The sequence below is a fragment of the Leptodactylus fuscus genome, chromosome 1 (assembly GCF_031893055.1).
Source record: "Leptodactylus fuscus isolate aLepFus1 chromosome 1, aLepFus1.hap2, whole genome shotgun sequence".
Classification (NCBI taxonomy): Eukaryota; Metazoa; Chordata; class Amphibia; order Anura; family Leptodactylidae; genus Leptodactylus; species Leptodactylus fuscus.
The window spans coordinates 341,468,799-341,482,088 of NC_134265.1; the positions used below are offsets into that span (position 1 = coordinate 341,468,799).

Below are 13,290 nucleotides of genomic sequence, written 5' to 3' on the forward strand. Positions count from 1 at the left end.
ATCCCCGGCGTAACTTCAACTTCATCACTGATTCTTGAACATTATTCTCAAGAATCTGCTGATACTGAGTGGAATCCATGCGACCCTCAACTTTAACAAGATTCCCGATGCCGGCATTGGCCACACAGCCCCAAAGCATGATGGAACCTCCACCAAATTTTACAGTGGGTAGCAAGTGTTTTTCTTGGAATGCTGTTTCTTTTTGGACACCATGCATAACGCCTTTTTGTATGACCAAACAACTCAATCTTTGTTTCCAAAATGAAGTTGGCTTCTCCAAATGTGCTTTTGCATACCTCAGGCAACTCTATTTGTGGCGTACGTGGCTCTCCCATACAGCTTCTCCTTGTGCAAAGTGCGCTGTATTGCTGACTGATGCACAGTGACACCATCTGCAGCAAGATGATGCTGCAGCTCTTTGGAGGTGGTCTGTGGATTGTCCTTGACTGTTCTCACCATTCTTCTTCTCTGCCTTTCTGATATTTTTCTTGGCCTGCCACTTCTGGGCTTAACAAGAACTGTCCCTGTGGTCTTCCATTTCCTTACTATGTTCCTCACAGTGGAAACTGACAGGTTAAATCTCTGAGACAACATTTTGTATCCTTCCCCTGAACAACTATGTTGAACAATCTTTGTTTTCAGATCATTTGAGAGCGGGCTGTCCATGCTCGGTGACCATCAAACTTAACTGAACTTGAATTGTTTTGTAGAAAGAAATGGTCCAAAATACCTTCATCCAGGATCCAGGAACTGATTAAAAGCTACAGGAAGCGACTAGAGACTGTTATCTTTGCAAAAGGAGGATGTACTAAATATTAATGTCACTTTTCTGTTGAGGTGCCCATATTTTTGCACCGGTCAAATTTTGGTTTAATGCATATTGCGCATTTTCTGTTAGTACAATAAACCTCATTTCAATCCTGAAATATTACTGTGTCCATCAGTTATTAGATATAGCAAACTGAAATGGCTGCTGCAAACACCAAAATATTTAGAACTAAAAATGATTAAGATTAATAGGGGTGCCCAAACTTTTTCATAGGACTGTACATATACTAGTGCATCTCAATACATTAGAATATCAGCAAAAAGTTCTTTTATTTTAGTAATTCAATTGAAAAAGTGACACCCCCTATATTATATCGAGCCACTACAAACAGAGTGAACATTTCCAAGTGTTCCTTTCTGTTACTGTTGATGTTTCTGGCTTACAGTCAAGGAAAACCCAAAAGTCATTATCTCAGAAAATTAGAATATTATATAAGACCAAGTGTAAAAAAAAAATATTTAACACAGAAATGTTGGGCAAATGAAAAGTCTGTCCAGTAAATGCCCTCAATACTTGGTCAGGGCTCCTTTTGTATGAATGACGGCATCAATGTGGCAATGTGGCATGGAGGGATCAGTCTGTGGCACTGCAGAGGTGCAAGCCCAGGTTGTATGATAGCAGCCTTCAGCTCGTCTGCATTGTTGGGTCTGGGGTCTCTCCTCTTCCTCTTGACAATACCCTATAGAGAATCTACGGTGTCATGGTCAGGTGAGTTTGCTGGCCAATCCAGCACAATGATATTGTGGTTATTAAACCAGGTCTTGGTACTTTTGGCAGTGTGGACAGGTGCCAAGTCCTGTTGGAAAATGGAAATTCCATCTCCAAAAAGTTTGTGGGCAGAGGGAAGCATGGAGTGCTCTAGAATTTCCTGGTAGACGTCTGCACTGACTTTGGTCTTGATAAAACACAGCGGACCTACACCAGCAGATGACATGGCTCGCCAAACCATCGCCGATTGTGGAAACCTCACACTAGGCCTCCTGCAGCTTTGATTGTGTACAGCGGCTTCTCCACTCTTCCACCAGACTCGGGGACCTTCCAAAAGAAATGAAAAATTTACTTTCATCGGAAAACTCCTTTGACCACTGAGCAACAGTCCAGAAACTTTTGATGATATTCTAATTTATCGAGATGCACTAGTCTATCTATCTATCTCCTATCGATCTATCTATCTATCTATCTATCTATCTATCTATCTATCTATCTATTATATTTAGGTAGGTACTGTAGGATCTAAAAGTATTTTAAACTTATCCATTTTCACTAAATTGGATATCTATATGATTGGTGGTGGTCCAACTAATGGGATGCCTATTTATTATGCTTAAACTGAGCATCAGGTTGAACGTGTTCATTCTCTATCAGAGACTTAGAGATAGCCAATGTTAGAGATTGGTTTGACCCCACATATACATCCATTCATTGTATAACATTTCTGGAAGGTATCTGAACACCTTCCACATCGCACACACACACACTTGACTCTTGATGTTTCCACACTTCCTTCCAGCTGACCTATCCACTAGGTTTCACAGTGATTTCACACTCATGCAACCACACCAATCTGCCATCACTTTACATTAGATGACATATCAGTATACCCAAACCATGCAAAAATCACACACAAAAAGACTAGCAATTTTTAACGTGGTGAGTTAGAGACAAAGGACAATGCTATAAAATTTTAGTTTTAATATACATAAAAATGTACAGCACAATAACAGTAAACTATGGAATAAAAACAAAGACAAATACATGCAAACGATGTGAAATATTGTGAGAACTTACATACCTGGGGACAGAACCCACACCTTTTATGACTCCAAGGATCTGCCAACTGAAATCATGAACCTCATCATAGTTATGGCGCCCCTAGCCCCCAAGCTTCTTCCGTCAATCTCCCATCTGTGCTGTGATGTCATTTTTTTTTCTTTGATGAAACCACAGTCTTTTTGATTAGCAAATCCCTACATGGTCCACTGCTGCAAGATCTGCAATGGTCAGGAACCCTGGATTGCCAATTGACCATTAAATGAATTATCACCTGGGGCTGGTTTCTCTACTTTAACCTGCGTATTATAACTACTGCACCAAATATACAGGAAACTCTAGCACAAGTACACTAAGGCCCAATCTTCTAACGACACTAATGAATAAAAAACCATAACTACGGTATAATGAAATTCCAAAGCAGACAAATAACTCCTACCACAATATCTGCATAATCCATCACAGCTGAGTATTGTGCTTGTAAATTCATAAATTTGGTGCAATGGCTTGCTGGGCTCAGTAACCAAATCCTACTAATATTATAAATGTGAAAGTTTGAGTGTTTGTGTGTTTGGATGTTTGTTCCTCAATCACAGCCAAACGGCTGAATGGATTGGGCTCAGATTTTGCACCTACCAAAATATTTGTCATAGGCTACTTGGCAGGCCACGCACTCTGCCGACAGACCCACCATGACTGGCGAAACGGAGCCCCTGCTCCGCTGCAGGACCTTGGTGACGTTATCACAGGTCTGTTAGCGGGGTTAGTCTGTTAGCGGGGATACGATTGGTGCTGGGGGTGATGCCGATGCAGTAGCAGTGCGGCCCGATATGTCCACGCCAGTCTGTGGGCGGTCCGATGTCCGATGTGCAAGCTGGCCGACATGGCAGCTGCTCGCAGCGCCGGCGCTCCACCGCCAAGCCGCCTGGCTCTGCGGGGCCCAATGAGGCCAACGCCAGCACAACGCATGCAGCGAACAGGACACGCAGCTAAACTCGCCGGAGCACTCGGCTGTGCCAGCTGCGTAAGCACCCCGGCTGCCTCCAGAGTGCAGGTACGGCTTCCCAAACGCGTGTCCGTGGCCAGGATGTGCAGGGGGTCAGGGCTGTGCCAGTTGCGTAAGTACCCTGCTAGATTGTAGGGTGCAGCTACGGTGGCCCAACCCTGGGGCCACAGTCAAGGTGTGCATTGGGCCTGGCCAGCGCCGCAGGACTGTACAATTTTGGGGTGCTGGGCCAATGGGCAAGCCATTTGGGGTCCTAGGGTGTGCGCAGGAGGCTGCTATGCAGGACAGCGTTTAGGGAGGTACAAGGAGGGTGCCCGGGCCCGTGGGGCACAGAGGGCAAGGCAGTAGGCTTTCTGCGGGAGCGCAAAGCCGTGGATGTTGGGTAGGCCCCAGCAGGAGGGCCCAGAGGAGGTTTCTGGGGCCGCCGCGGGATGGGAGGGAGGGTGGTCTGGGGGCCCACGGGAAAGAGCAACACAGGGACAAAGGAGATCCGCCTTGGCCCACGGTGCATCTTCTCCGTCAACTATACAGCACCTGTACGTGGTTCCACGCCACCGCCAACATGCAGATGAAGTCACAGGTGGATGCTAGTATGAAATATTTCAATAGTGAATTTTCATCAAATATCAACATGTAACGGCTACCTAGCAGATTTATAGATGAGGGTGGCATATTATTTTAATATAATGCCATCATCTATTGTGTGCGGTTTCAAGGACCAAAAAATTGCAACAGATTTGTGTGGAGAAGTTACCTATACTTTATGCAGGCTGTCACTGAAATACACTTATTGCATAATTGAATTTGCACCCAGATTCTTAGTGACCTTTTACTGGAATACATTATAATGTAATATTCAACTATGACAAATGGAAGAACAGAGTGAATTTTTTAGATGTGTACAATTTTGGGGGAGGGGGCTCTCCCATTTATTTTTACTGCATATTGACTTGGATTACAATTAGAATTAGACCTATATAGCTAGCCATTTACCCTTTCACTTCCAATGCAAAAAATTATGCAATTTGTCTTGGCTTTAAATGAATGTCATGGTTGGAATATAAAGGCTAGAGCTTTCAGTGTTGCTTTTAAGGCCAGAATATTATAGTTGGGATACAGTACATTTTCAGACTCGGACCAGGAAGAATGCTTTTGCTTCCTGATTCCTGGAACTTTCTGATTGTCATATTGTATTTTGTTTAGTTTTTTCCCTACTAGATTGATGAGAACATAACAGTAATATAATAGTAATATTTGCATACCCTTGGTACCTAATGAGGCAAATTGTTGACTCTGAGACTCAAATGGATACTGGCAGTGGCGTAACTAAAGTCTTGTGGGCCCCGGTACAATCTTTTGTCCGGGCCCCCTACCTCATCCCTAAAGCGAATTCTTGATAGTGATGGTTACAGGAGCTAAGGAGTTTAATCAACCTTAGTGTGGTTAGTGTAATCTGTGTATCTCCTTGGTTTATGGGCCAGATGGAAGCTGCAATCTCAATACTGATGCCAGTGCTTATGGGAACCCCTAAGGCTACTGGGCCCCAGTACCCTCTGCATTCCCTTAAGTTAAACCCTTGTATACTGGCATCTAGAGTATAGCCCAGATTTACCAATAGTTAGACAAGCAAACTTAGACAGGCAATCTGAAAATACACCAGATTTATCACATTGGCTGATGTTGGATGATAAATAGAAATGAGCGAGTAGTGTTCGATTGAGTAGGTGTTTGATCGAATACTACTAGCTGTTCGAAGTTTAAGGTTCGATGCAGAACCAGCGTTGATTGGCAGAATGCTATACATTCTGCCAATCAACGCTGGTTCTTCTCTTACCTTTCCGAAGTCTTCTCCGCGCTGCGTCCCCACGTCTTCTTCCAGGTGGAATTCACTCTGCCTAGGCATCCGGCCTAAGCAGAGCCGACTGCGCATGCCTAGGCAGAGTGAATTCCACCCGGAAGAAGATGCGGGGATCCTGCGCCGGGAGAAGACTTCAAGCAGAATCCAGCCCGACCGTCACTCGTGGACTTGGTAAGTATGATTTTATCGAATTTTGCATACCCCTGAAATGAGCATTTCCCCCCATAGTCTATAATGGGGTTCGAAATCCGTTCGAACAGTCGAACAGTGTGCGGCTGTTCAAATCGGATTTCAAACCTTTTTAGTGTTCGCTCATCTCTAATGATAAATATGGCATAATCTGTCTAGAGTTATATCACATTTTAGTTGGATTACTTTGAGGCAGAATGTTTCAATACTATCATGACATATTTTTGTTGCATGGTGGTGCATTTAAGCCAAATCGCTTTATCTGACTACATGTCTAAGTACTTGGAAAAATTTTAGCCCAAATTGTCACCACATTGCACCTGATATGCACCGCACTGCCCCAAGGAAAAGCCAAAGATGGTTTAGCCATGTTTATGCCATTGTATAGTCAGAACCCCAATAGCAAATCTGGGACAATGTTTTGTCTCTCTGATGACTTTGTAAGGGTGCATTCACACGATGTAACGTGCAGCATGATCTGGCACGTATACGGCGTGTCAGAGTTTGTGTGTCGTAAAAGCTCCCATTCATTTCAATGGGAGTTAGGATCGTATATGCCGCATTATTTTGCGGCCGTGATTTTTATAGGTTGACAATTTACAGTTATATGGAGAACCAATTGGCAATGTATGCATAGATGTTCACATGTGTTTTTTTTTATTATAGCACATTTGTAATATAATGAAATTTATTGTATTATATTTGTGGTTTCATTTCCATCATATACTCAGATTTGCACTTCAAAAGTTTTGCTAGTTCCCCATGGAACTATAAGATTCTTGGCTTTCCCAGAAGAGGAAGCTTTCCTATGATGTGAAATACTATATATATATACTATATAACAGTACTTGATTCTACACTTTATAGCATACCTGAGTGTTCATGAAAAGTTATCTGTCTGTTCTATGACTGTATAAGCAGTCATACATGATGGTCTATCAGTGTTTCTGCTAATATCCCCATTATGGCTGAAACACATTTTACATTTGTCTCTTAGGTTGTGAGTGTGTAGTCCAAATGAACATAATATAGGTGATCCAGGAACATGGGACTTCAAATAAAGGGCAAATATATGCAGAAAGGCAGCTAAAAAAACAAAAAAAAGATCTGAGTACCGACAGTAAAGCTGTCTGTGAATAATACCTCATTTGTAATCACAAAGGAGCTAGATGTAGATATTAGTAAAAAGAAGACTGTTCTTACATTGTAAGCTGTGAGATTTGCAAAATCTTCAGCCCTTTGCACAGAGAAACATTTTGAAGTGTGTGTGAAGGAAAAAAAGAACCACCCCCTCCACTCACTGTGATTCTGTCTTGCTTCTATCATCATATCTATGGATAGACTTCCCTGGTAATAAGGGAGTGAACTACAAATTAGGTAGTATGGGGATTCCAGGAACAAATATCACAAAATGGGAGAGGGCAGTAGAACAGCTGCTTAAATCTAATACATTGCAAGCTTTTCTGAATTTGCGGTCCGAGTTATCTTACCCATATATTATTTAAGAAATGCTCCACTTACTGAGACCAAAATCAGAACCCATAGATTTGAAACATGAGAATATATGTCCAGGCAAATGGTCAGTGCCAAGAGATTACATCAAAGGCAGAATCAGGAAACAATTCTGAATCCAGAATCCAATACAAAACCAAGGTTCAGTTCTGAGCAGTATCGTCAAAGGCAGAATGTGTGGACAAATTAATAACCAGAAACAAGCCTAGAGTCTGAATTCAGGCAGGCAACCTGATTTAGGAAAGATGGGTCTTTTATATGCCCCCTCAGCCCTCATGCCCTAGAATCGTTGTAGTGAACCTTTGCCACACGTGTCAGAGTGGACACTCAAAGCCCTCTCTGTGGGTATGTGCGCCTTCGCCCCAGCCAGGCTCCTTAGTTGCTCACTTACAAGAAATCTAAGACAACTGTCCCAGATTCCTCAAGGAGCAAGCGCTTATTTTAGGTGTATGTGTAAATGCACATACATCTGAAATCTGTCAGTGTAAGGTGCAGGTCCATGGGACCACAGCTTACATTGACAGAAGATTGTGATCTCTTCCCCGAAGCAGGCACAAAATGTCATTCATCAGTGACTGTATTGCAGTGGAAGAAGAAGTTTGTCTGTCTGGTCTTTGTAAGAGTAAGTACAGAAGCATATTATACTGTGTGGGGGGCCACTGTGGATTATATTATGATCACACAGCCTATTATACTGTGTAGGGGCTACTGTTGGGATAATTATACTGAGTGTGATGTGGGGGGGTACTGTTGATCATATAGAACTGTGTTGGAGGCCACTGTGGAGCAGATTGTACTGTGTGGAGGCCACTGTGGAGCAGATTGTTCTGTCTGGGGGACCTTGTGGAGGAGATTGTAATGATATCACACAGTATATGTTTTATAGCAGGTATGTGATATTATTACAGGCTATAATAACATTGCTCAGTCACTATAAAACATATCCTTAGTAGAGATGAGAGAATAGCATTCATAGGTATTCAATCGAATATTACGGTATTCGACATATTCAATTTCGATCGAATACCACGCGGTAAACGCAGTAAAAATTTGTATCCCCTCCCACCTTCCCTGGTGCTTTTTTTGCACCAATAACTGTGCAGGGAAGGTGGGACAGGAAGCAGGAAATTGTAGACATGGAAAAAAATAGGAAAAAGTCATTGGCTGGCTAAATCAGGTGACCTCGGATTTATAAGAATAGTGGTAGCCATATTCGTGTCAGATGTGGTTTGGTGAGATAGGGAGAGACATCGTAGTGAGGGTCAGATAGCAATTAGCTTCTGCTAGGCAGGAAAGCTGAAAACAAAAAAGCTCTTTTCAGAGCTACACTGCAGGAAGAGTGTATATACTGAGCTGTATATACACTCAACCTGCCAAAACTTCACAAAAGCCCTTTTTAGGGCTCAAATTGATTACAAGTGGTATACATTCTAACTGTCCGATAGGGGTGAGAATAAAGCTTCATACTGTCATCACCTGTACACATTTGAAAATGTGTCAGGGTAGCACAAAGGGACGGGGAAGAGGACGGGGGCGTGGAAATCCAGCTGGGGATCCAGGCCACAGCCGAGTTACTGCGGATCCAATGGCTACTGGAGAGGGTCAGCCAGCAGAGCCCCTCGTCATTAGCACAAAGGGACGGGGACGTGGAAATCCAGCTGGGGATCCAGGATGCAGTTGAGCTACTGCAGATCCAATTAGCTACTGGAGAGGGTCAGCCAGCAATGCCACAACATGAAGTAGGGTGTAGGGTACCCCGCTGACAAGGCCCAAGCACCAGGAACTGATGTTACAGTGGATAGCAGATATTGCTTCCAGCGGCATTTGCACCAGCCAGTCACCCACTACCTCCAGGCATGTAGTAACACAACAGTCTGCCTCTCCTGGCGATGTAGTGGCTGTGAACCTACAACCAGCATGTCCCATCAACAGTACTAATGACGAGACACAATTCCATGTTTCTGTGCCAGCTCACAAGTTCCTCCTCCTCCTCCTGGTACAAGGCTCAACTCACCCCAAGGGCCTGAAGCTAAGTTTCGGAGGGCTCAGCCCAAGGGCCTGAAAAGTAAATTTTTGTATGGCTCAGCTTAAGGGCCCCTAACTTAATTTGCAAGGGCTCACGTGAAGGGCCAGAAAAATAATTTTTGGAGGTCTCACCACATCACACACACATAAACAATGACAGTTAAGGGTGGGGGCTGTTGGATTTCCCATTGTCTATGCAATCTGTGGTTATCACAGGCAACGTGATTTCAATTGGTGCATGCTAATGTTTTTTTTAGCTTAAAATTTGTGTTTCTGTCCATACTAATGTAGAGGAAAGAAGGTTTCCAAGTATTTTTCCACTTTTCATATTGAGTTTGGAGTGTCTAGTTGATAGGCTGTGATAGTGGGGTAATCCTGGGACTTGGGCATGTTAGATGCATCCAGGCATGCTTCCCCTGCTGTCCCAGTTGCATTCTAGAGGTGTTGGCATCAATTCCTGGGGTGTTGAGGTGTCATTGTGGACTTGGTGACTCTCATTAGTCGAATAGTGGTTTCCCCTGAAACGAGCATTTTTACCCCATAGACTATAATAAATATCGAATATTTCACTACTCACTCATCTCTAATTCATAGCAATGAAAATAGTGAATATTAATTGTTCAAAAGTATAAAAATATACCAAATGCAAAGATTTACCTTTCAGTACAAAGTTGTTTGTATCCTAGAAAGCTCCATAAAGCCCCATTCACACGACCGTATTTTGCGGGTCCATAACTGTTCACAGTTGTGGATCCGCACAGTATTACTTTTATATAGTCGTGTTGGCACTATTCAATAAATTAGTGGGTTTTGACTTGCAGTTTGAGCACTTAGTCTCTAAAAGGTTCACCACCATTGTCTTAGATGCATTAACAATGTAAAGCTTGACTTTAACATTTCTCTTGCATTTCCTCCTCTATCTAACAGTTTTCATTGACATTTATTAATTTCTCATGTTTCTAATCCAATATTGGTTAACACTAGAGATGAACGAGTAGTGAAATATTCAATATTCGACATTCGTTTCGAGTAGACCCTCAATATTCGACTATGGGAATATCGAATCCCATTATAGTCTATTGGGAAAAAATGCTCGTTTCAGGGGAAACCACAATTCGACTAAGGAGAGTCACCAAGTCCACAATGAAACCTCAGCAAATGATGCCAACACCTCTAGAATGCAACTGGGACAGCAGGGGAAGCATGTCTGGGGGCATCTAACAAGCCCAAGTCCCAGTATTACCCAACTATTACAGCCTATCAACTAGACACTTTCCAAACTCAATAGAACCTCTATGAAAGTGGAAAAATACTTGGAAACCTTCTTTCCTCTACATTAGTATGGACAGAAACACAAATTTAACCCTAAAGAAACATTAGCAAGCACCCCTTTAAATCACATTGCCCATGACAACCACAGATGGCCCCCACCCTTAACTGTCATTGTTTATGTGTGTGTGATGTGGTGAGATCTCCAAAAATTACTTTTCTGGACCTTGAGGTGAGCCCTATTACAATTTAATACTACTGGACTTACGGAAATAGTGAATACGCCGTTTTTGACTCCCCTCTTTCTAAACCCCATAACTTTTTTATTTCTCCGCTCCCAGAGCCATATGAGGTCTTAATTTTTGCGGGACAAATTTTTCTTCATGATGCCACCATTAATTATTCTATATAATGTACTGGGAAGCAGGAAAAAAATTCAGAATGGGGTGGATTTGAAGAAAAAATGCATTTCTGCGACTTTCTTACGGGCTTTGGTTTTACGGCGTTCACTGTGCAGCCAAAATGACATGTCCCCTGTTTTCTGTGTTTCGGTACGGTTCCAGGGATACCAAATATATATGGTTTTATTTACATTTTGACCCCTTAAAAAAAATCCAAAACTGCGTTAAAAAATGTTTTTTCTAAAAGTCGCCATATTCTGACATAGGAATTATATATTATTATGCATAGGGCGTCATTTTTTGCGGGGCTGGGTGTACTTTTTAGTTCTACCATTTTCGGGAAAAAACGGCGGTTTGGCACTTTTGACTATTTTTCCCGCTTCATCGTTTACCGAACAGGAAAAATATTTTTATAGGTTTGTAGAGCGGGCGATTTCGGATGCGGGGATACCTAACATGTATATGTTTCACAGTTTTTAACTACTTTTATATGTGTTCTAAGGAAAGGGGGGTGATTTGAACTTTTAATACTTTTTGTATTTTTTTATATTTTTTTCACTTTTTTTTTTTGCATTTATTAGACCCCCTAGGGGTGTTGAACCCCAGGGGATCTGATCACTAATGCAATGCATTACAATGCTAATGCATTGCAAAAAATCATCCTTTCTTTTGCAGGCTGCATAGACCAGCCTGCAAAAGAGAGGATTTGCAGACAAGCCTGGGAGCCTTGTACAGGCTCCCTGCTGTCATGGCAACATGACGTCGGCCCTGGAGCATGCTCCAGGAGCCAGCAATCCCGGGCAAAATGGCGGCGCCCATGCGCCGCCGGGAAAATGGCGCCTCCGGTGCCTTTGACCACGGCGCCGGAGGGGTTAATGCCCCGGACCGATTGGAGGCATTAGAGCCGATTGTCTACTGCTTAAAGGGGGGCCCGGCCAAATTTAAAAATGGGGCCGGCAGCAGTCATTGTATGTCCTGCTTGTTTCAACTCAGATCTGCGTTGAACACATACGCGGCTGAAGCGAGGAGCTGACCTGTGTCAGCTCCTCGCTTCGCCGCTGCGGCCTCTCTCGCTGACACATATGTGGCTGGCTCAGCCGCATATGTGTCAGCGAGAGAGGCGGCAGCGGCGAAGCGAGGAGCTGACACAGGTCAGCTCCTCGCTTCAGCCGCATATGTGTCAGCGTCAGCGAGAGAGGCGGCAGTGGCGAAGCGAGGAGCTGACACAGGTCAGCTCGCTTCAGCCGCTGAAGCGAGGAGCTGACCTGTGTCAGCTCCTCACTTCGCTGCTGCTGCCGGCCACCCGGCAGTGTAGACGCGATGTGATGACGTCACATCGCGTCTACAACTGTGCGCCAGTAAGAGAGAGAGGCGCGCAGAGAGCAGCAGGGAAATGAGGAAAAGGTAAGTGTAATGTGGATTATGTGGAACGTGAAACTGGGGGCAGATGAAGGAGAGGACGGCATGACACTGGGGGCAGAGATGGGGGGCATGAATCTGGGGGCAGAGATGTGGAGACATGAATCTGGGGGCAGAGATGGAGGGACATGAATCTGGGGGCAGAGATGGAGAGGACATGAATCTGGGGGCAGAGATGGAGGGACATGAATCTGGGGGCAGAGATGGAGAGGACATGAATCTGGGGGCAGAGATGGAGGGGACATTAATCTGGGGGCAGAGATGTGGGGACATGAATCTGGGGGCAGAAATGGAGGGGACATGGATCTGGGGGCAGAGATGGAGGGGACATGAATCTGGGGACAGAGATGGAGGGGACATGAATCTGGGGGCAGAGATGGGGGGCATGAATCTGGGGGCAGAGATGTGGAGACATGAATCTGGGGGCAGAGATGGAGGGACATGAATCTGGGGGCAGAGATGGAGAGGACATGAATCTGGGGGCAGAGATGGAGGGACATGAATCTGGGGGCAGAGATGGAGAGGACATGAATCTGGGGGCAGAGATGGAGGGGACATGAATCTGGGGGCAGAGATGTGGGGACATGAATCTGGGGGCAGAAATGGAGGGGACATGGATCTGGGGGCAGAGATGGAGGGGACATGAATCTGGGGGCAGAGATGGAGGGGACATGAATCTGGGGGCAGAGATGGGGGGACATGAATCTGGGGGCAGAGATGGGGGGGACATGAATCTGGGGCAGAGATGTGGGGACATAAATCTGTGGGCAGAAATGGAGGGGACATGGACCTGGGGGCAGATATGGAGGGGACATGAATCTGGGGGCAGAGATGGGGGACATGAATCTGGGGGCAGAGATGGAGGGACATGAATCTGTGGGCAGAAATGGAGGGGACATGAATCTGGGGGCAGAGATGGGGGACATGAATCTGGGGCAGAAATGGAGGGGACATGAATCTGGGGGCAGAGATGGGGGGACATGAATCTGGGGGCAGAGATGGAGGGGACATG

The 13,290-nt window shown here is 44.5% G+C and overlaps 1 pseudogene; it reads left to right on the forward strand.

Moving 5' to 3' along the window:
• Positions 1–11,922: 11,922 nt before the first annotated feature.
• Positions 11,923–12,037, forward strand: LOC142190966 (small nucleolar RNA SNORA17; annotated as a pseudogene).
• The last annotated feature ends 1,253 nt before the right edge of the window (positions 12,038–13,290 follow it).